This window comes from Amblyomma maculatum, chromosome 2, assembly GCF_055883805.1.
Source record: "Amblyomma maculatum isolate TAMU_Amacu chromosome 2, ASM5588380v1, whole genome shotgun sequence".
In the NCBI taxonomy this organism is placed as follows: Eukaryota; Metazoa; Arthropoda; class Arachnida; order Ixodida; family Ixodidae; genus Amblyomma; species Amblyomma maculatum.
Window position 1 is genome coordinate 58,018,174 of NC_139345.1, and position 21,453 is coordinate 58,039,626.

Genomic DNA, 21,453 nt, shown 5'->3' on the forward strand with positions numbered 1-21,453 from the left:
CGTTTCGGATCCTCAATAGCACTCCCGGCTCAGGGAGCACCGGGGCGCGTGTCCGAAAAAGTTGAAGAACCGCCAGCAACTGTCCACCCTAAGGGCGGTGGCCGGTCTGGAAGCTACGGCACCAATACGGCAACCAGACACAGCGACATCGCGGCAAGATTTCGGTGATTCCGGCCTCCCGTGATGGGTTGAAGAAAAGCGACGTTTCTCGCGACTTTTGTTTTGTTTCTAGTTTGGTTTCGGTTGTAGTAGTAGACACTACCTTTACGTTCGTAGTTAGGATGAAGAAGGAAGACACTCCAAAGAAAGGCGCTGAAATGTTGGCTCTAACGCGAGCACAGCCAGGCCGTCACCGGCCTCTCGTCGGAGGCGAAACCGTTGGACGCACGTGTGACGCCGACAAGGTGTGCTGCACGCTATCGAGTTTCCGCGGCGAATGACCGATGCGCTGCCACAGCATCGGCATGCCAGCGCAGGACTCCGAAGTGATTTTAACCGACACCGGTCCGCTAAGGCGCCTCATTCCAAACGATAGGACACTGACTCTGTGACAGATGGACGAGACAAAGGCCCCACAGCAAGACAGGATGCTAATCCGAAGGTGAGTGGGCGTGATGGAGCAGAGTAAACTTATTGCAATCCTTGAGATCAGTCAGCAAAGGATCATACGGCGCATAGCGAACTACTTAAAGCTACTCTGTAGATTACTCCTGCTTGTGCAGAGGATAAAGGGCAAAAAAAGTTAGAATGCCGTTTCACTTATCAAGCATTCCGTAGTGGGACAGTAGCGGTAGCGTAGTGGCATCGCAGTAGAGGTACACCGGACGATCGCGCCTGCTCGGCTTGATTTTTAAAACAGGCCATTCCGACTCGCACCGTTAAATTTGCGAAGGTCTTGGAGATAAACGCTTGTTTGCAGTGAACGCCTCCTTCCCGTGCGGGGAAAGTGTTGCCCTGGGTCCAAAGCAATCTATTGCGCGCAGCGGATGCGCGTATGGGCGCTGGTGGCGTCTACAGTTGAGCGCGAAGACGGAACCCGATCGAACTTGGGCGGCGTTCCGGTAACAAGCCGGAGAGGTCTGCCGTGCGTACTCGTCGCAGCGCGCCCTTTCTCTTAATCGAACTCGGATAACAAAAGGCACACGCAGATCACGTTGTCCTAGCTGGGCCGCTGTTGTTGTCTTTTTGCCCTCTCTTACTTCATTACACTGAGATTGAACGTCGGTATAGGTGGGGTTTCGAGGGCTATAAATAAGCCAGAGGCATCGGCAACGCATCGATCGACCAATCGCATGCTTCCCCGTCCACCCCTCCATCACTCTCGCTCATGCCGTCCCTTTTGTAACGCTGCGATGGCCTCCTCACAACCCTTCACGTTGGTTTGTCTCTGTTTTTCTGCTCACCCCTCCCCTCTTCACCCAGTAGTATGTGCACTCTCTCCCGTCCCGTTGGGAGCGAATTGTGACGGCACCGACCAGCCCCACCAACTCGGGACGGTCCCGACAGGCGAAAGTGAATCACTCTGATAAAATACGGCAAGCTGGCTTTGCCTCTGTCAGTGGCGTTTTGCGAGAAAGCCGAACACACAAATAGTTGACTGACGGGGTTTGTAAGGGCCGGGTAGGTGGGCTTTGTCACAAATGGAACAGCTCAAGATAGAAATAATAGTCCACTGAAGGACGCAGACAGCGTCCAAGGCAAAAGTAATTACAGATATAGATGTTGCCATTTCGGCGGCAAAAGGCCATGCAGTTCTCGTTTGTTTGCAAATGATGCGTTAGCGTTACGCAGACGCATTTTGAGATGCAGCTCTTCCTTGTTTCGCAGACGTTGTGTAATGATATAACGTGAACTAACCAAGCAAATATAATTGACGGTCAGACCGCTGGATGCGGTACGCATGAAGAAGAACCGTGAACATGGTGGTCACTTTTATGACAATTTAAACCCCTCGCACTCAGAGAATCCGGCTATTTGCACGAAGAATACGGCCGTGGTTGGTAACAAATAAAACAACAGAGTTCTAGACAGGTCTTCAGTTCCCAAACTGCCAGAAAAAAAAATCACCCTTTACTCCCGGGGCGTACATCACCCGAAAAAAATAACCCCTCTTTCTACATTCCCTGCAGCTCCATCTTCTCTGCCCTTTATTGAGTTCCACCTTCTCTGCCCTTTATTGAGTGCTTGTAAGCGCCGTTCGATACTAATTGGTGGCGGGTGAATTTTCATCGTCTTGCTTCCATAGCATTTTATACTCCTTTGGCGCTTTATATTTCCCTATAGCACAAGCTGCTTACGTAAAAAGTTCGTAAAGTTCTTTAGCGCTTGCTTCTTAATGTAACGAGGCAGGCTTAACGAAACAAGATTTTATTAGGACAGAACAGAAAATAATGTACATAAGATGAAGCTCTTCTCTTCCAATTAAGGCACCGAGTCTTCCCTCTGTGCAGCAGATCAAAGGGATCGGCTTGAAGGGGAAAAAAGCGTTTCCATTTCATTTAGCATCAGACATTTGCTGAAGCGAACAACATATATTTAAATAAAAACATTGAAAACTCTGACGTCACTATAATATTTTCACATGAAATCAGCGCAATATTTAATCTATCGGCTAGAATGAGACATGCACGGAAATTCATTTCCCCCTGTTTCCTTTTTCTATGAGCATACCAGGATTCAATATTTAAAAAAAAATGTTTATATGGACAGCAAGCACCATTATCACATAAGTATTCAGGTGGATATATTTATAAGAACTCTTGACTGAAATTAATAAAATTCAAATACATATTACATGCGGTTAAATACACTTTAATCTTGTAGATATGGCTGCAGTTTCGTACTAGTCCGAGAAAAAAAAATAAGGAAACATATTTCGACGAAATAGAGAAAGCCGGGAACAAACGTAGTACATATGATTTTTTCAATGAGCTGTTGCTCTTGAAACTGCACGACAATAAGAAATCTTAAACATTTTTTTTTGGTGAGCAAAGGTATGAGTGCACAGTGTTATTGTGACCACAAATACTCGGCGCCTACCGATTCATGTGTTCGAATGTGCAGTTTTGGCTATAGACAAGCAATATGAAGTTGAAACAAAACACAATGCCTATGACGTCAACATTTCCTTTTGTTTCCGGTTGCACTGTAAATCGTCTGCTAGAAAATCTAAACTTTAACAAAGACAAAAACAACCATGATGTCAGCGAGGTAGTCATTCGAATACGATAATAAAGTTGAAGCATGAAGAAGAGGGGCGTAATCAGCGGTGATAATATGCCTACTAATATAAGACGAAGGCTATCTAGACTTGTGGTGAATATCTCGCCTTTGCGAGATGTATCCACGAGATGTGTCCACGAGATTCTTCGAAATTCTGCGAGATGTGTCAGCGAGACGTCGAAATAAGTTCTGATGTCGACATAACGTTCCCTTTCGGGAAGTTAGGCCTTCATTCTCGCATGTCGAGAGAAGGAGTCCTGAGGTGCCAATGTCGCTGACTGTGAAGCCAAAGAAAAGAAAGCAATGAAATCATAACAAGTACACAAATACACAAGATAGAGGCAGAAGAAGAGGTAGAAGAGAAGAAGGAGGAAAGTCGTTTGCGTCATTAACCTCTTAAGGCAAGCTAAGTGCAATTCTGCAATTTTTCAAAGTTAGTTTTTGCGCAGTGCCCTTTCGAACGACATACTTGATGATCCCACCACATTGACTCAATAGCTTTGCGTCCACCTTTTGAACCCAAAGTCGCGAGATCGATCCCAGTCTTGGCGGCCGTATTTTAATGAGAATGAAATACAAAAACTTCCGTGTGTTTGTGAGCTGCCGGCGCATGTTTATGAAGCACAGAAGGTCTATATAATCCACTGTCCTCCAATTATGCGTTCCTCATAGACTGCGTCGCTTTGGGGAGTTAAAACCCCGCATTCTGTATGCAATAAAAAAACTAATTCACACTAAAAAGCAAATCGTGCACGCGCGAACAACTCATGTAATATAGCTAGTGGCCCGGTATTGTAGCAGATAAATGAAAGACTCGGTAACCGCTGATTTTTAAACGCGAAAACAAAAACAGAGAGACTCTAACAAACTCACGCACGAACGAGAATGCGCTATTAAGTCCAGTGTTCTTACTTGTTTAATAAACAGAATTGATTTAACGTCGCGGTAGGACCATATTCACCGATATTCGTAAAATGCGCAGCCTTTGCAATGTTGCAACGCCAAGCGTGAAAAAGACCTCACCGCCATACACTAGGTGTAAGCGGCTCGTGTAATCCTGTGGTGCAAGTCGCAAGCACGGGGCGCCTGTCTAAAGCCGTGAAAAAAACTAAATTTGCTAGAATGTCGCTGTGCGTAATAAATAAACTATATCTGCTTCGAAATCGTCACGCCATATTATCTACATGGATTCGAACACAAGGCGGCCGTTACGGCTCTCCTTCAATGAGAATTTTATGTATACAGGACATCCAAACAACATGCCGGTGCATGTCGTTTCAAAGATATGAAACGAAGTTTTCTGTGCATATAAAAAAGAATATAATTCTATACTCCTAGCGAGTTCTCAATAACAAGGAGCAAATAACAGTGCGACACGAAAGCACCCAGACGCTCCAGTCGAGTCGTTTTGGCAATCAATTTGTCACAGAGCCACGCAGTCAAAGCTGAACAAACAAGAGAGAACAGGAGGCAAAAAGACAAAAACGAACAGCACAGAGCTGCTTTCTCAAAAGTGTGAAGAATTCAAGAGAACATTTTTTATGATGAATTTCGCTGCTAGAGTTGGAGCAAAGTAAAGCTGACCACGTTTGGCGCTAGTGTCTTAGTACAGCGCAAGATAAAGAGCGGGGGATCACGCTCGAGGGAAGCCTAACGGGCATTCGGGTGTAAACTGGTCGTAAACGTGAAGGAAATGCAAGCGCAGGAAACGGTGACATAACAGCGCAGACGCGAGTGTAGATCGCTTCACGCGCAAAGCCAAGGAGCCTTTGTGAAGCCAGGGTTTGAGAGAGAGAGAGAGGGGGGGGGGGGGGGGCGTTCAGAACCAAACTCACAAGAGACACCGGACCCTCGGCTCTCGCGTTTTATAGCCGCAGGTCACGCGTTGCTCTGATCTTTGCGAGTATTGTTCTGTTGTCAAGTTTTATATGTGCTAGCTTGCCACCCTTTGCGTCCTTTCTCTTATTTTGGCAGCCGCGTTTCTTCACCTCGCGCGAAATTTTCCCTACACACACAAACGACTCGCCCATTGTTGCCCGCTACTCGATGTCGGCTCATGAGGCTCCTATATCGCGCCCATTTTTCTGTTTCTTGTTTTCTTCGTTCGATGGGCTAAACACCTTTTGGCTTCTCACAGCTTAGGGATGATGCGCCCGGTCCATGCGTGGCACTCGGTCCATGCGTGGCACTCTTTCGGGCATTCGCATCCCTGCTCCCTTTTCGGAAAGCTTCCCGTTTCACACAAAGGGACCGCGGGTTCTCGCTATCGCCGGCAAAGCAGCGACTTCCAGAGACGCCCGTCGACCGTGGTACGTCTAAAGGCTGCTCAGAAACTATATACGGGAACAGTATCTGGAGTGTTGTGCTTGCCGGAACACATCTTCTTTGTTGTCTCTTTCCAAGAAAGCGTCCAAGCAAGCGACGGGAGTATAGAATGCACGTATGCATCGGATGAACTAAACAACGTTTACAGCCTCACAACTTGGGAAAGCATTAGAGACGGCAAACAGAGGGCGACGCAGTCGGAACGAAGACAGAATTTCAGAGAAGCCCGAAATGCAAGCGCAAATACTCACGGCTCGGAGCCCTGTTCGCGCTGTTCGACAGATGAGAGGCTCCCTCTAAAAGCAAAGAATGAGCATCTTGCGATAGGAAAGAAGCTGAATCTCTGCTCGGGAAATATGCATCGTCTCTTATACAGCACTTAGAAATAAAAGTAATATAACCTTGAAAAATCACCAAATCGGACCTGGCGCCGTTTCGATTTCCTTATTAATTACCACAAAACTTTCCAACAGAGTTCCAGCCGTTCGAATAACATTATGTTCATATATGCAAACAAGCGTGCGAGGAATAGCCATTGAGTTGTACTCTGCACTACGCTGTGGGCTCACATTAGTGCCAGATTAGGTAATTTGCAGCACTATAACAGCATCGTGACTATGCGCTACTCTTCCCTTGGAGCGACGAATGTTTATAGAGTGTCACTGCGGTGCTCAGGAGTGGACTCACCATGAGTCACTATGCTATTCAAATGAAAATAGTACTAAAACATAACGTGTCATCCGAAAGGCGGCGAAGGTTGGCGAATTCATTTCTTGTACGAAGTGAAATTCACAATATGAAGTAAAGCAATATTTAAACTTAGCGGTAGAGTGCTAGTGTAGTACAATTCCTAGAACTGTACTTTTTTTATTCAGCATCTTTTTTTTTTTCTCTTGTTTCTCTTCTACAATCATTTTGTTCTTCAAGCCTTGCCTTCGGCTTCTATTTACCCATGTCTGTTTATCAACCCCCTTCTGTCTTCCGGTTCCGCACTTTTTCTCTTGTCAGCTCCCCACTGTTGTTTTTCCTCCGCATCATCAATGTGGCCTTCTTATCTGTCCTTCTCTTTGCTGTTCTTGCTATCTCCTTCTTACTTTTTCCTCTTTTCTCCTTTATTTTTATTCTTGACTTTTTTTTCATTGGCATCTTCTGACTCTCCTTCACATTTCTGTCTTGCTCACCCACTTTTTTACTTGCTTATGTCTTTAATTACATTGTTGCCTGATCTCCTACTACTCCACCTAACTTCCTCCAAATAGTTTTCCATATTTTCACTTCCTTTTCGGTCTTCTTCTACAACTCCCTTGTTTCCTGTTCCTGTAATTTTTCCGCTGTGATCTACCGGTTCAACAATAAGCTCACGAACACTACGCGGATGTCCAAGTATAAAAGTAGGACCACTTCAAAGCAAAGCTGCTCTTCCACCTCAGCGCCAAAAAGTATATTTATGGGACCCTTACTTATTTCTCGCCGACGCTGTTGTCTGTCTTTCCCTATGCCTTTCCCGCTTGGGATTTGTTGATGGACTTGAATCTGCTGGGATACGGATGACATGACACGCATGTTCGAGCAATTCTCACGATGTTCTGCCAGTGACCGAACCAGTTTTTTTTTTTTTTTTGTCTTCCTCCTTGGCGATGCGCTCTCAAAGACGCTGTTCCTTTCTTTCTTTTCCTTTTTTTGGTATGAGGGGGGGGGGGGGGGGGAATACGATATCCGGCCACTGATAGGACTTTATTCTGTTGACGGTAAGAACAGTGAACCAGGTCCACCAGGCTAATGATGAGCTTAAAACAAACGTCGCAAAAACCTGAAAAAGAGTTTTCCAGGCTCGCTTTAAGATTTCGGAGTTTTTAAATTTCCTCCAGTAGCCACGGTCACTTCGCAATAATCACTGTCCTAAATAATGAGCAAGAAAAGGGCCGTTAGGGAACGTCAAACACTGCACTCCCTTATTCCTGTTCAGACAAGCCTTCTGGCGGTGGCTTCCTTCAATCTCGAAGCTATCTAATTCTTAAAAAGCGGTCGACCCCGAAACTTGGACTAAAAGAGATAGAGGAAACAAATCACGAGAAAGAAACAAAAAATACCAGCTTTGGAAGATAATAGAAACAAAAACACGAGGGCGACGTCGGAATGACGAAGAGGCGGGGAATGGAGAAGGGCAGACTGCCGCCGCGCGGCAGTGTCTCGTGGCCCGTCGACCGCAGTGGCGTGCTCGCATAAATTATTCAGGTCAATCAGTTCGATTACCGACACGCCCTGACCTGCCCACCGCTGCAACCGAGGCGAAAGTGCCAGATTCCAATTCCCTGTGTTCGACGCAGCGGCGTCTGCGGCTGAGGCTGCGGTTCCCCGCGGTTTGGAGGCCGAGCGAAGCCGTCATCGCCGCCGCCCGCTCTTCAGGCGTTCCTGTCGAAGTTTTATCGACGCCGATCGCCCCCTCACCTCTGCCGTGCTGCTCGGTGGAGCCAGACACATACGTTGCTTGATCGAATTTCGAGGATTCCTCGGCACCATTACCTAGCTCTAAACATAGCACCGACCGAAGGCACTCAAGTCAGTACACGCAGGCATCTGAAAGAGAAAATAAAGCTCTCCTTATTGTCTATTCTTCTTTAACATTATCATAACCAGCCAAATGATACCCGCCAGAAGAAAAGCGCACATTCGCTTGATCTTTCTAGATAAGCATGTCTTGCGCCAGAATATATATAGGTCCAAGCGAATTTCCCTAGTCTTGTCTTCTCACCTATCTCTTTCGTTTCATTGGGCGCTTTTATTTCAACACAATTCCGTTACCCTAACATACCGCCACACGTTAGCTCCTCCGCTTGGCAAGTCTTGTCCAAGTTTATATATTCGGATGTATTTCAGCCAGAACGTTTCCAATTACAATTTCGTCTCTATATTTGAGGCTACCTTCAGGTTCGTATTTAAATGAACGTTGAAGTTGGTCGCGGGCTTTTCGTGGGCCCAGGAGGCCGTTATACAGGGTTGCAAGAAGTTTGTAAAAGTTATGCACAGTTAATCACTGTCACCTACGTAACAGCTACCACATAGCTACAGGTATGCAACAGTTAACAGTTTCAGTTGACTAAAGCATAGTTCACGTATGCTTTTCACGTAAAGCAGTAGTTTACGTATGTATTTCTCACTATATGAATTGTAACTATAGCACCATACGACTGCTGCTTCATTTTGGTGATTATCCGATAAACTGAAATGTGCTGTTATCTTGCGCATGTGACTTTTCCTATCGAAGAACAGTACCAAAGTAGTCTGAATATTGCTATCATGATTGTCAAAGAAATGACGCTGGAATCGCAGACAGCACGACTGTCTGAGATGTGTGAAACAAGGCGGGTAACAGCTATCCCAATTGGGCTTCATTAAATAGTGACGACGGTTATGATGTCTTCATCGGCCTGTGGATTGCTTAACAGATGGGCACATATAGAGAACAAGTTCTCGAGGACGTTCAAGCCTCACCCAACAGTGCCCCTTCGAAACAAAACAGAGGTTCTCACCGAATTTGACTTAGTAGTACAACTTTGGCCAAAAGTTTCCAGGCCAATGTATCTGCTTTTCAGCCATGTAGGCTGACCCCCCCCCCCCCTCCCGCGTTTTCTTTTTTTTTTTTTTCGGCGATGAGAAATCCGTGAATAGGACCCTCCAAATACCTCACGTAAAAGTAAATAAACTTTCTCTCTCTCTCTCTCTCTCTCTCTCTCTCTCTCTCTCTCTCTCTCTCTCTCTCTCTCTGTATTAGTCCAAGAGAAGTCCATAAATCTGCCCCTGCGTGCGCCTCGACAGTTACCGCAATTGCATATGCGTGCCCACTCTATAAACGCGGCTTTAGCATGGACAGTCATAAAGAGCGAAGGCATTGTGTGACCGATCGTGCATGGTCGATCATGCATGTCATGTGTATCGCAAGCTCAATGCGCGCAATCCAAATAGAGCTGCCTGCCACGATAAGCGCTAACATGCGTGCGAAAACGCAGCATGAACTTCTAGCGTCAGGCCCAGCATCCGCTTTCCAGTCCTGCGTCTCGACTCCACTTCCACACACTGAGAACGACGCAGCGTTGTTTGCTCGTGCACAGGCGGGGCTCTCAGGGTGGTTCGTGCGCAAACAGGCGGCAGAGATTAGCGATGCCCGACCAAGGCAGTGTTCTTCCCCCAAGCCGTTCATTAAAGGCGCATAAAGCTCATTCAAGCGTAATTACCACCCGCCTAATTATCTGCCCGTAGGCACGCGAAAGTATTTGCCCGCTAGTGTATACCAGCGGGTAAATACAAAGAGGACAAGGAAAACGACCATGTGGGAGGCCCCAACTACAAGTAGGGCGCCCAGTTTATTGTCGCTAATAAAAACCGCGCGGTACGCGCTCTTGTTCGGAGCCAGCTACCAAAAGAACGGCCCATAAGGGGCGCAGAAAAACTGGGGGAGCGTAAAATATCCACCAAACTAAAACTTCTTTTAGCGTAATCCACAGTCGGTGGATGTTTCTACCGTACGTTGATGCAAAGTGCATATCTAAGAATCTAGCAAGTGCTTGTGCTGTCCCATCGCAGTGTACAGAAGCGCGAGGAGAAAATCATAAGTGACAACATTACTCTGCCAGTCATTAAATGCGAGACAGTTTGAGAGATTCTTTGGGGGGGGGGGGGGGGGGGGGGGGAATGAGGTTGCGAATGTAACTGCCCGAGCAGGAGACTTCTTCGATCAAAGGGGTCCCTAGACTAGGGACACTACCTAATACGTGGGTCTCTACTAGAGACTCCGCACGTCGCTTTATTGTGCAGTAAAGACTTTTCACCGCCTACACCAGTACTCAAATTAATGGCATCGAGTATGCGTCATCAAAACAGAAGGCTAAAGCTCAACCTCATTACTCGCTTACCATCCCGCAGTTGTGGACAGAGTGTTTTCGTCCTTTTGAGGACGACCTGTATTCTTCACTCCCGTGTACAATCGTGCTTGAACGCGGACGCACTGTAGGAACTGTTACATCAACATTTAAAGCCTCACATGGCCAATTCAGCGCTAAGCACTCACCACTGTTCGTAGGTATTCTGGCTCGCACCCGGCGCCGCAGACTCTATACCTCCTCATGAGTCATCCATCATTCCGAGTCGACGTGTAAACAAAGAAAGCTTCCCGTCGCGCTCCTTTCTCGCGAACAATTTCCGAAACTAAAACGAATGCCTAGGCATCGCGGACACCCGGGTGAGAAATGGGGAGGCATTTGACGCATTCCTGCGCCAACTAGTTATTTTCCCTTCAACGTTTATTGCGTGCACATAACGGGTCTACGGGGCGTTTCCACTGAGCTGCTAAGCAGTCAGTGGAGAAGCAGATCGGGGTGGCGAGACGTGGAAGCTCTTCAGCTACAAATTGCAGGGCAAACTGAACTACTCCAAGAAAAACTTGCAGAGGCGAATGCTTCGCTAATAAGATACGACGTGGTTAATTTTGGTTCACAGGAATTAAAGCCCCAAACTAGCTCAAGCTGTGAGGGATGTCGTATGGAGGACTCTGGAAATTTCGACCATCTCGGTTTGTTTAACTCGTGCTGATATAAAACAATACACGAGCGCCTTGTCCTTCAGGGCGAAGTAATTATCGTCCTCTCGGTTAACTGTGCGCTTATAGGAATAGAAGTAAAGAGCTACAGAGTGAAAGGAAGAAAAGATAGGGGGTTAATTTCGACGACTCGAGGCTTTTCAGCCTGTGCAAACGTCGCACAGTTCATGGACATTTTAACGCCATAGTTTTAAGGGTCGTGTTCAACGGTAAACCCTGCGCGTAGTGACGCGTTTCGAAAAAATCAGGATTCGTCAAAACAGTCATGACGTCTCATGGTGCTCAAATTATCAAAACGCCAGAAAATTTGTGAATATATATAAGGTTTCAATACGGCTCAAACTTAACTATCATGTAAGATTGTAAAGCAAATAATTGAGCTGAGAAGGAAATTATGCAAATTAGATGGTAATCGAACGCGTGGAGCTTAGGTGACCAGTCAGGCATGCAACCCCTTCAATATAAGGCAAAGCCTAAATTCCCTGGAACCTTTTGCATTTCACTTCCACGTAAAAGTGGCCGCCCAAGAAGGGATTCGATATCGCAATCTCTGGCTCGGCTGGCGAGCGCAACAACCACTGTTTCACCGCGGCAGTTTAGCCTCAGTGTTGGTTTGTTTAACATCCCATATCGACTATGTGGAATGCCGTTGTGGAGGACGGCGGCTAATTTCGACCGCATGGTGTTCTTTAACGTACACTGACATCGCACAGCACACGGGCGCATGCCTTCTCCCACATCGTCACACATCATGATCTTCTTTCTTCTCCCCTTCCCCAGTGCAGAATAGCAGGCCAGATCTGAATTATTCCGGCCACCCTCTCTGCTTTTTCTTTCAATTAATCCATCTATCTATCTATCGCGTTTTCCCTCAATGAAAAGCGTGGCCATGGTCAAACCTCCGTACTTGAACACAGCAGTCTAACGCTCTAACCACTGTGCCACCGCGGCAAGGCATTGTCGAATCACCCTGCGACTTCAAGCTTCTGAAAATCGATGAAAATATCAATTCAGATAGCAGGCTCGGCCGATAAAATGTGGCTCTGAGTGTATTCGTAGGCTCCTATGGAGTATATCACCGAACAAACCGAACCTCCCCTTCATAATACGGCAACAAGAACTGTTCAGTGCAGTGGACACAAACAAATTTAGACCTATCAGAATAGAGGCTTCCACCGAGGCTGTTGACAGCCTACGACACATTTCACAACATTAAACGCGCTGTTCTGACTTTTGTGAATCATAGACATTCCGCTGCCAGTTGTGACCATGACTGTTGCACATACACTTGGTACGCGCGTCATTCACCACATTTCTTTGCTTCCTTCTTTCGTCTCCCATCTGTCGACGCCCCCACTCCGGCACAAAGTATAACAGATCAAAGATCTCGTTCAACTCCTTCAAGTTCCTTCGAATTTCTCTCTCTTCTCCCGCGTGTCTTGGTTGCATACGCTTTAAGACTGTAATCAGTGGATGAAAAACGCTGGGCAGTATCCATTCATAACACAAAATTGTGCGTTGCTTTCTGTGGATTGTATTCTTTCATTCGTTTCCTCGCTCTGCACATCCTCTTTGTGATGCCTAAGAGAAAGCGACGCTCGGTGATCCTGTGGGTGCCATTCGTAATATGCGAGGCGTCAAACAGGACGTCGAGATCGAAAGCAAATAAAAGATGCTTCGGACAAGGTTGCGACAGTTTCTTAAGTGCTTCAACACTGTTTGCCATCGTCTCTAATGCGAGTGCTTTTGACTGCGTCTGGCCTTGGGATTCAATATTCAGACAGATCTCCTATATCAGACCCCAGTAAACACTTTGGAGGGTATTTCAATTCTGTCTGGTGGTTTTTTTCTTTCATTTGAATTATTCGCAGATGTTCTGACGGGTTTTTGGAACGTACTGCTGGCGTCACGTTATTTTTAAGATTGTTCTCTTTCCGACACCTGCTCCACTACGTCTCCATCAAAGGCTCTCTCACTTTGACGTTGCTTAAAGCAAAGGAAAGCATAATAATAATAATAATAATAATAATAATAATAATAATAATAATAATAATAATAATAATAATAATAATAATAATAATAATAATAATAATAATAATAATAATAATAATAATAATAATAATAATAATAATAATAATAATAATAATAATAATAATAATAATAATTTTAAGAACAAGTAGTGAGAACAAGTACTCAGTGCTTTTCGGGGGAAAAATTTCGACAGCTCGCAGCAGCCCTTTTATTCTGTCTTTCACAACATACCTCCCATAACGCAAGGCTTCGGACACTCAGATGGACAGTTTTATTCCTCCGGTTCCGGAACTCTAGCAGTGACATACAAGCCTTTCAAAACAGCCTGCAACGTTAGTTCTGGTGACTAGCACGGGGGACCTCTCTTTTACTTCTGAAAAACTAATGAGTAGTGGCAATTCTTTTGAATTGCCACTTGAATTGAGTTTAAGGGTCCGGATTAATTTAGGCGATTTGGGCATCTTTAACGAGCAATGGCATCACGCTGTACACGGGCACTTTTCTTTTTTTGTTTTCTTTTGCCTGCAGCGAAACGCTGCCGCCGCGTCGAAGACTGAGCCCAGTTCATTCGGCTAATTAGCCGGATCATGGCCAGAATAACAGTGAGCCTTCTTCAGCGTTCTACTGGTGCGACAGCATTAATCCGGAGGTTCAAATCCCGGCAATATCATCTGACGTTTGTAAGTCCGCTTTGTGTAGGCGTTCACCGAAGAGAGAGGCAGATACTGAGCTTTCCCCAAAAACAAACCAACTAAAGATATATTGCGTTTAGTGACTTTGTAATTTATAAGGCTTAACTTCCCTAAGCGAATAAGGCTTCCTTTCTTTCCGCTTTCACTCTCACCTTCCCCACTTCCTTTACGGCACGGTTACAGAACGTGACAAATACTGTGCCTCTCCTTTCTTGTGAACCTATTATTATTATTATTATTATTATTATTATTATTATTATTATTATTATTATTATTATTATTATTATTATTATTATTATTATTATTATTATTATTATTATTATTATTATTATTATTAGAAACGCCATAGTGGAGGGTCCCAGGAAATTTCACCCACCTAGAAGGGGGCGAGGGGGGGTTAACGTTCACTGGCGTCGGACACAGAGTACACATGGGCGCCTTGAAAAATGCGTTAATTGAAATTTTTATTAATTTGGTGTGTAAGGAAGAAAAGGCACAGCATCGTTCACTCTTCTCATTGGACACCTGAGTCGCGCAGTGTTGGAAGGAAAGCAGGGGTGGGGGGGGGGGGGGGGGAGTAAAAAAGTTATCGCAGTGGAGGGCTACGTAACTAATTTCCGCTACATTGGGAATTTCAAATGCGCTCAGATCGCTCTGCCACTTTCTGAGTGCTAAACCGCCGACTAAAAAACATGCCAAATAGTACTTCCTTCGCACGTCCTAACCAGTTTGGGTAGAGTAAAACCAACGGATAATTTTTTTTTTCCTCGCGATGAATTTAGAATTGGGAATGTTTCCTGCGTTTATGCGCAAGCTCACAAGCGGCACATACTAGCGTGAGAATTAAAGGCTTCTGCTTTTTTTTTTTTTTGCGAAAGCAACATTATGCCAGGTTTCACCTCGTCGCGTAGCCGGTGGCCGGTAGTCACGAATGGCCTTGAACAGTCGTTGCCTAGCAACCGGTTCTGATGTCCAGCTTCATATCGCCGCGGAAAGTGAACGTAGACACAAGGCGTACTCATCGACTTGAGGTGAAGACCCACACCAGGGTCAAGAAATAAATGTTCTCTCTCTCTCTCTATCTATCTATCTCCCTAGGCCATCTACTTTGCCCAGTTAATACCAATTATCGCAGCACCCCCACCGCAACACGGTGTACGTTTTCTTGCGACTCCCTGACACGCACACTCGCAAGGTCTTTTCCTCAGATTTGACCCCTGGACCTGTTCCAGACACGCATTAAAGCAGTGGCGACAGCAGAAGCAGCAGCACTGAACCTGGTTCGCACCCATCAGAACGGCCGGCGCCAAGGCGCCAAGGCCGACCAGTTGGTTGCCCACCCCTTCTCTCACAAAGCGAAAAAAAAATGCTCGGGGGCCGCAGTTAGGTAGGCGCACAGGGATGTTGCGAGGCCGCCAACGTACTGCGCACACCACCACCGTCGCCGCCAAACGAGACGAGCCACCATTTACAGCCGGCCTCGAGGCCTTGGCGGGCCGCCAACGCACCACGTTACGTGAGATAGCGTCATTTCCGCTCGCCGTTTGACGTCCGCTTCGGCTTCCCTCCCCATTCGAAGGCAGTAGTGCTCCATCCCAAGCTCCTGTAGCTTGAATACACCCTCACTGACCTTTTCCTTGCTCCCCCCTCTCCCTTTTTCCTTAACGATAGCGTGGCTGAGATCTGAAAACTAAGTGCGCATATGCGCGCTTCCCTTGCGCTTTTACCTGGTCCTGCTCAACGTCTCCGCTATTTTTGTTTTCTTACGGGCGTAGTCCGGAAAGACATTGGCGTAATTAAAGGGCGCTGCAATCGCCGACGCGCGTACGTCTACGGTGTTCTGTGTGGGCCGCTTCGCTTCTTTGTGTTTGGCACACGAGCTGGCTCCCAAGCTGTCATCACTGGGACTCAACGCAAATACATCTCCAATACAGCCGCTTCGAAGGGTTGGGTTATTCCGCCAGAGGGGCCACCTACGCGAAGTGCAACGATTAGTGCATGTGATTTGTGGAAGGAAACAAAAAACGGCAGTGAGAACAAAGAAAATCCGGTGAAGTTTAATTTGGCTGAGCCTAGTTGACGAGCGTTAGCTCTGTTACACATGGTTTAAGCCTGGTTTTTCAAGAAATTAATCGCAGGGTCATAATAAAGGCGTTTCCTTCCATTGTAAATGTAATGGTTTGGCTCGGGTGATTCTTGGATTGCCGCGAAGATTGTCCTCGTGATCCGTGAAGTAGTTTGAGACTGGACAGATATTGGTTACGGCCAAGCTAACCTGGACGAGAGCCTTGTGGAAGATTAAGTCCAAAGCCGTATACCACTGCTTCATAGACGTTGCAGAATTCGAGGCCGAGGTTAGGCTAGACTTTTCGTCCGTGGCACGCAAAGTGGTTAGACTGAGGAAGCGAGCCGCGGTTAAGCAGCTTTAAACCCTCCCTTAGCAGCTGTCTTGTTGCGGCGTGAGCACCGGCATAAACCAGCGGCGAGGCGGAGGAGCTGGTGATCACGTGACGGCGAGGATGACGTCACTCGCGGTTCGACCGGCAGCGAGCCGAAGGGGCGAACCTGCAGCGCAGCTGTGGCGGGGCGCAGAAGATGGCGTATGAAGATGAAGTACCTAGCTTGCACATATGAATGACCTCGTAATAGTAGAAGCTACGCTCTAAAAGAAAAACGTCGTAAGCGCCAGCACGTGCTAAGCCTGTGACGAAATAAACACCCGGCACCACGCACGGCCATCCTAACACGCGAACCTTCCCAATTTTATTACTGCATAGAAATATACCTGGAAGCGAAACAGCAATCTCACTGGTCCATGTGAATACTGGCCGGGTAGCAAGCAGTGTCAGGGAAGTGAATGCGATGCAAATTGAGAACAAACGCAGTCCGCTGGAAGCTCTGAAATGTCCCAGCTGCGCAACCATTTTCCCAGGCGAAATAATTGCCAGAAAACAAGAATGACTGCGCGTGGCAAGACATGAATGAGGACATTGCACACATTAGTACCGCATAATGTGCGGATCACCACAAAGGCAACGCTCCACATGTGAGTTTTTCAGTGAGCTACCCGCCTCCTCTACGCCCTTGTTTGTATGCATGGTTCAGTTCAGTTCAGGCGTTCAGTCGTGTCCGACTCTTCGTGACCCTATGGACCATGTCACGCCACGCTTTCCGGTCTCTCACTATCTTCTTAACATCACATAGCTTCATCTGCAATGCCTCGAGAATGCCATCTAACCATCGCGTTCGCTGCCTACCCCTTCTCCGGCGACCCTCACCCTTTCCCAACATCAAATCTTTCTCCAGCGACTCCTCTCTTCTCATCAGATGACCAAAGTAGCTGAGCTTTAACTTTAGAATTTGACCCTCCAATGAGCAGTCAGGGTTTATGGTCGACAATATCGACTGATTTGATCTTCTGGTTAGTCTCAATCAAAAGGCTAGCAGCCGAAAGAGGAAAGAGAGACTCTTACTCTGTTTTGGGACGTTTTCCAACATTTTTTTTTTTCAAATAAGCTAATTTTACCAAGAAATAAACCAAGTATTGCAACCCAAAAGAAAGCACGAATCAAAGATCTTAGATATACGTCTCAAAGTTGAATAGTTTTTCTTCCTTTTCGTGACTTCAATTGATTGTTGCGACCGAGAAATCCTTATACATTCCAGAATAAATAACGTACAGAAATGCACAAAAATGGTGAAATGCACCCTCGAAAAGAAAATGTGGCATAGAAAGGCGACTACACAGTGGATTCGTATGAGGGGGCTGCTTGAAGGCGGCACCCAGAAAAAATATAAAGCACGCGCAACCAATTACCGCTGTCCCAACTCCTTCCAGGGCGTTCGCAGCGCCAGCCGGTCCCAAATGTTGCTAGTGCGCCCACAACAAGCACGCTGAAACTACGACGAGCGCATACGCTGATGCGGCTTAATAATAGAAGGTTCTCGCTTGTGTCCCTGAACGCACGCGCGAGCAAACGAACGGCCTCGAAAATGCATCTGCTTGGAGGGGAATCGGGTCAAAATCGTACGCGAGGAAGCACGCACGTACACAGCAATAGAGAGAGACAGCCTAAATATGGACCCCTGAACAACGACGAGACAGCGTTACACAACAGCTACGCGAGATTCAGCATCAGCCGCAGCACTTTCCGCGAGAGGGGCAGCGCTCGAAGTCATTCTTTCTTTCATTTGTTCTTTCTTTCTTTCTTTCTTTCCTTCTTTCTTTCTTTCTTTCTTTCTTTCTTTCTTTCTTTCTTTCTCTCTTTCTTTCTTTCTTTCTTTCTCTCTTTCTTTCTTTCTTTCTTTCCTTCTTTCGTTTGTTATTTCTTTCTTTTTTCCTTTCTTCCTTTCCTTCTTTCTTTCTTTCTTTCTTTCTTCCTTTCTTTCTTTCTTTCTTTCTTTCAACGCGTTCACCGACACTCCTATAGCGCGAGATGAGAGGCAGCCACAAAAGGGTGAAAGGCAGCGCACTGTTAGCTCGCTTTCTGCCGCATCGACCAACGTTAAGCTGCCGTCGTACGCCTTTCTCGAGTCCGTTATGCAGACGTAGAGAGTGTGCCTGCACTCAATGCGCGAGATCTCGATGGAAGGAACCAGAACGAGATCTCAAACTACTGTGTCCTTCAGGACTCAATATACAACGAGGGGAACAACGCAATATGGAAGCCAGGGAGATCAAAGCGTCGTTTGGAGACAAGGCGACAGGAACGACACAGCTCGAAGGGGGAGAAGGTGTGGGATTGGAGGGAGGAACGTAAGCTCGTAGATGCGAGTCGGTACTAAGTGCCACGCGGAACTACTGAGAAAGAAGTGTAAACGGGGACGAAAGAATAATACAAAGAAAAGCTAGGAAGGCAGCAGGACGAACGGTAATGAAAAAGGTAAATTTGAGGCACACGGTCGACAATGCGTGAAGCGAGGCCCCCTTATTGGTTGCGCGCACGTTTTCCGCGAACTGCGTCTCCCTTGACACGCTGCTGCCATTGTTTCCTCGTCGAGAGGAGTACGCCACGACGTTTCCGATACGCGTTCGCAGCAATAACGACACGCCGCGAGGAGGCAGCCTCAACGCCACAGAAGCGTGCGCAGCGCGGACTAACGCAAGCGGCAGCTAATATGCGTTGGTCGGTGACATTTTTCTGTGCGGAGGACAAAAGCAGAGGAAAAAAAAGAACTGAAGACAAAGTAACAAAGAAGTGTTGGGACCATCCATCGGCGTGAATGCGTTAGCTAATGAACTTTCCAGCGGACACTTGAGCCCAGTGAAGGACGCACGCAAGAAGTGAAACATAAACCTCGTGGGAGGAGGAGAATGGCGAGAGAGGGTAGGAGGAGGAGGAACGAGTCGCTAAGCTAAAGTTAACTTTTCTTCTTGTCGAGTACACTGCCTCGGCGAACTGCCGCCACGGAGCAGCTTGCGCTTTGCTGGGTTGATACGGTGACGTTCTCTTTCTCACGCATGTTTTTGACATCAGCGTTCATTCACGTGCACATTAATATCGACGTTATCGTGGGTGCAGATTGCGACGACTTCTTTTGTGGCTAATAAGCAGCGCTGTGCTTTTTTAGTATTGTTTGTTTGTTTTGTTTTGTTTTTTTTTTTTTTTGTATCATTTGCACGATCTCGCGTGTCAAGTTGCGAGGAAGTGAAGCTGTTGTGCGTAAGCTGCGCTGGTGCTTACGTGCGTAGTAATTTCTTTTTGCCAAACTAACCTAAGTTATCGTGTCCTTCTGATACTGTTATCGTGAAGGTTTTATGAACTAAATCACTTACGTGATCCCCGCACAAAACCTATGCCGAAGTTTCCCGCACCGACTTAGTCTTGCCTTTTGTCGTTCAACGAGACCGCGTTCATTTTTCGGCTCTGCGTCATCGCTGAACGCGCCACGACGCATCCGTCACCCGCCCTGTTCAGAGTTTACACTTGTTCGGACGGTTGCTATAATTTTGGTATTGTCAAAAAAGGAGTACCCGTGTTTTTCTTCAGATTGATTGTGCTTGGAAAATCTGCTTCCTTCTGCGACTTCCGGCTCCGTGCAAAGCAAGAAAAATGTTTCCTTTGCTTCCGTCAAACGAGCTGAAAAATTGGAGGGTAAATTTGGAGACAGAAAGAGAGGGGGGGGGGGGGGGGACAAGAAGAATTGGAAGCTCCCAAAAAAAAGAACCGAAATGAAAGCCACCTGGTATAAACGAAAATTAGTGACGTTGCCCTGACAGTAAAAAAAAAAATAAATAAATAAATAAAAAAAAAGGAACGAAAGAAAGAAAGTTATATATATATATATATATATATATATATATATATATATATATATATATATATATATATATATATATATATATATATATATATATATATATATATATATATACTTTTAAAAACACCCTTTCTGAGATAGCAGACAGGCAGGGTCATACGAACACACATTTGGAGGGCGGCTGTAGCGGCACTTTCTATCTCGGTCTGATTCCTTCCTCCCACCAGCTTCGGTACGGCGTCCTCGGTATGCCAGAGCAGGGCGCCTACACCCAGTGTACGCGCTGCCCGGTGACGGCCGCTGGACCCCGAAGAAACTCAGTGGCCCGAAAGAGCAGCCGCCGACGGAGCGGACACCGCTCGTTTCCTTTCCACACTTGAATCGAGATTGCTGTTAGGTGCCGATAAGCTAAGCAAAGACGCCATGAAATGAGGCATGAAGAGGAGACCGAAATGAGGCAGCGACCGCAGAGCAGAATAAAATGGCTCTCTTTTTTTTTTAATTTCGGCAGAATGGGGCACAGCACATGGGGCAAGTCCAAGTGAGTAGGCGCGACGTCCACTGAACAAATCTCTCTTCGGTATGCATGCATGGGTAATATATTTACACCTCAAATTGTTTTAAACGAACCTGCGCGAATAAACCTTGAATATTTCATATTCGTAGTGACATACAGCTTCGCGTGAATAATCATGTGTACAATACTGACTCGCCCGAGTACGCGTAGCACCTTTCTCAAAATTCATTTAACGAACTAGCTGCCGTATATATACAATTAGAAGGAACGCCTACGAATCAGACGCGAAGTTTACAAATGCGAGATTAGAATTGAAGACTGTCGTGGAAGGCGGTCATCAAAACGGGCGACTGCCAGCTGGCAACAGCTAGACAATGAGAATACGGCAAACATAACAGCGCCGTTTGTTGGTGCTGTTGCCTTCTCCGCCACGACTGAGCACTGATTTTCAGCCAAACTAGCAAAGTTTCGAGAACGATCTCGTTAAAAACGACGCGCGTCCACTCCTCGCTACCGTTGGGGTGCTGCCGCTGGACGCGGGCCAGGCCACGGCAACGGCGGCGACGGACGGCGGGCCCTTCCTCCTCGAGTCCGAGCCGCCACCCCCGAGTGCGTGTGCCGGCGGCGACGTCGGCAGCGGCAGCGATCGATTTCAGCCCAGTTCCTCCACCGTCGCCCTCGCGTCTTTTTCGCGCTTCTTGGTGGTGGCAGTGGTGGTGCCTGTGCCGTGCCCCTTTTGCTTTCGGTCTCTTTCCCTCTCCTTTTTTTTTTCCTCAGCGCGAAGTCACTCAGCATTCCCCTCTTCCTTCCTC

The 21,453-nt window shown here is 46.7% G+C and overlaps 1 protein-coding gene across 3 annotated transcripts in view; it reads left to right on the forward strand.

Annotated features, from left to right (window-relative positions):
* Positions 1-21,453, forward strand: part of LOC146198723 (uncharacterized) — a 321,357-nt gene that overhangs the window by 257,050 nt on the left and 42,854 nt on the right. The window lies entirely within an intron of this gene.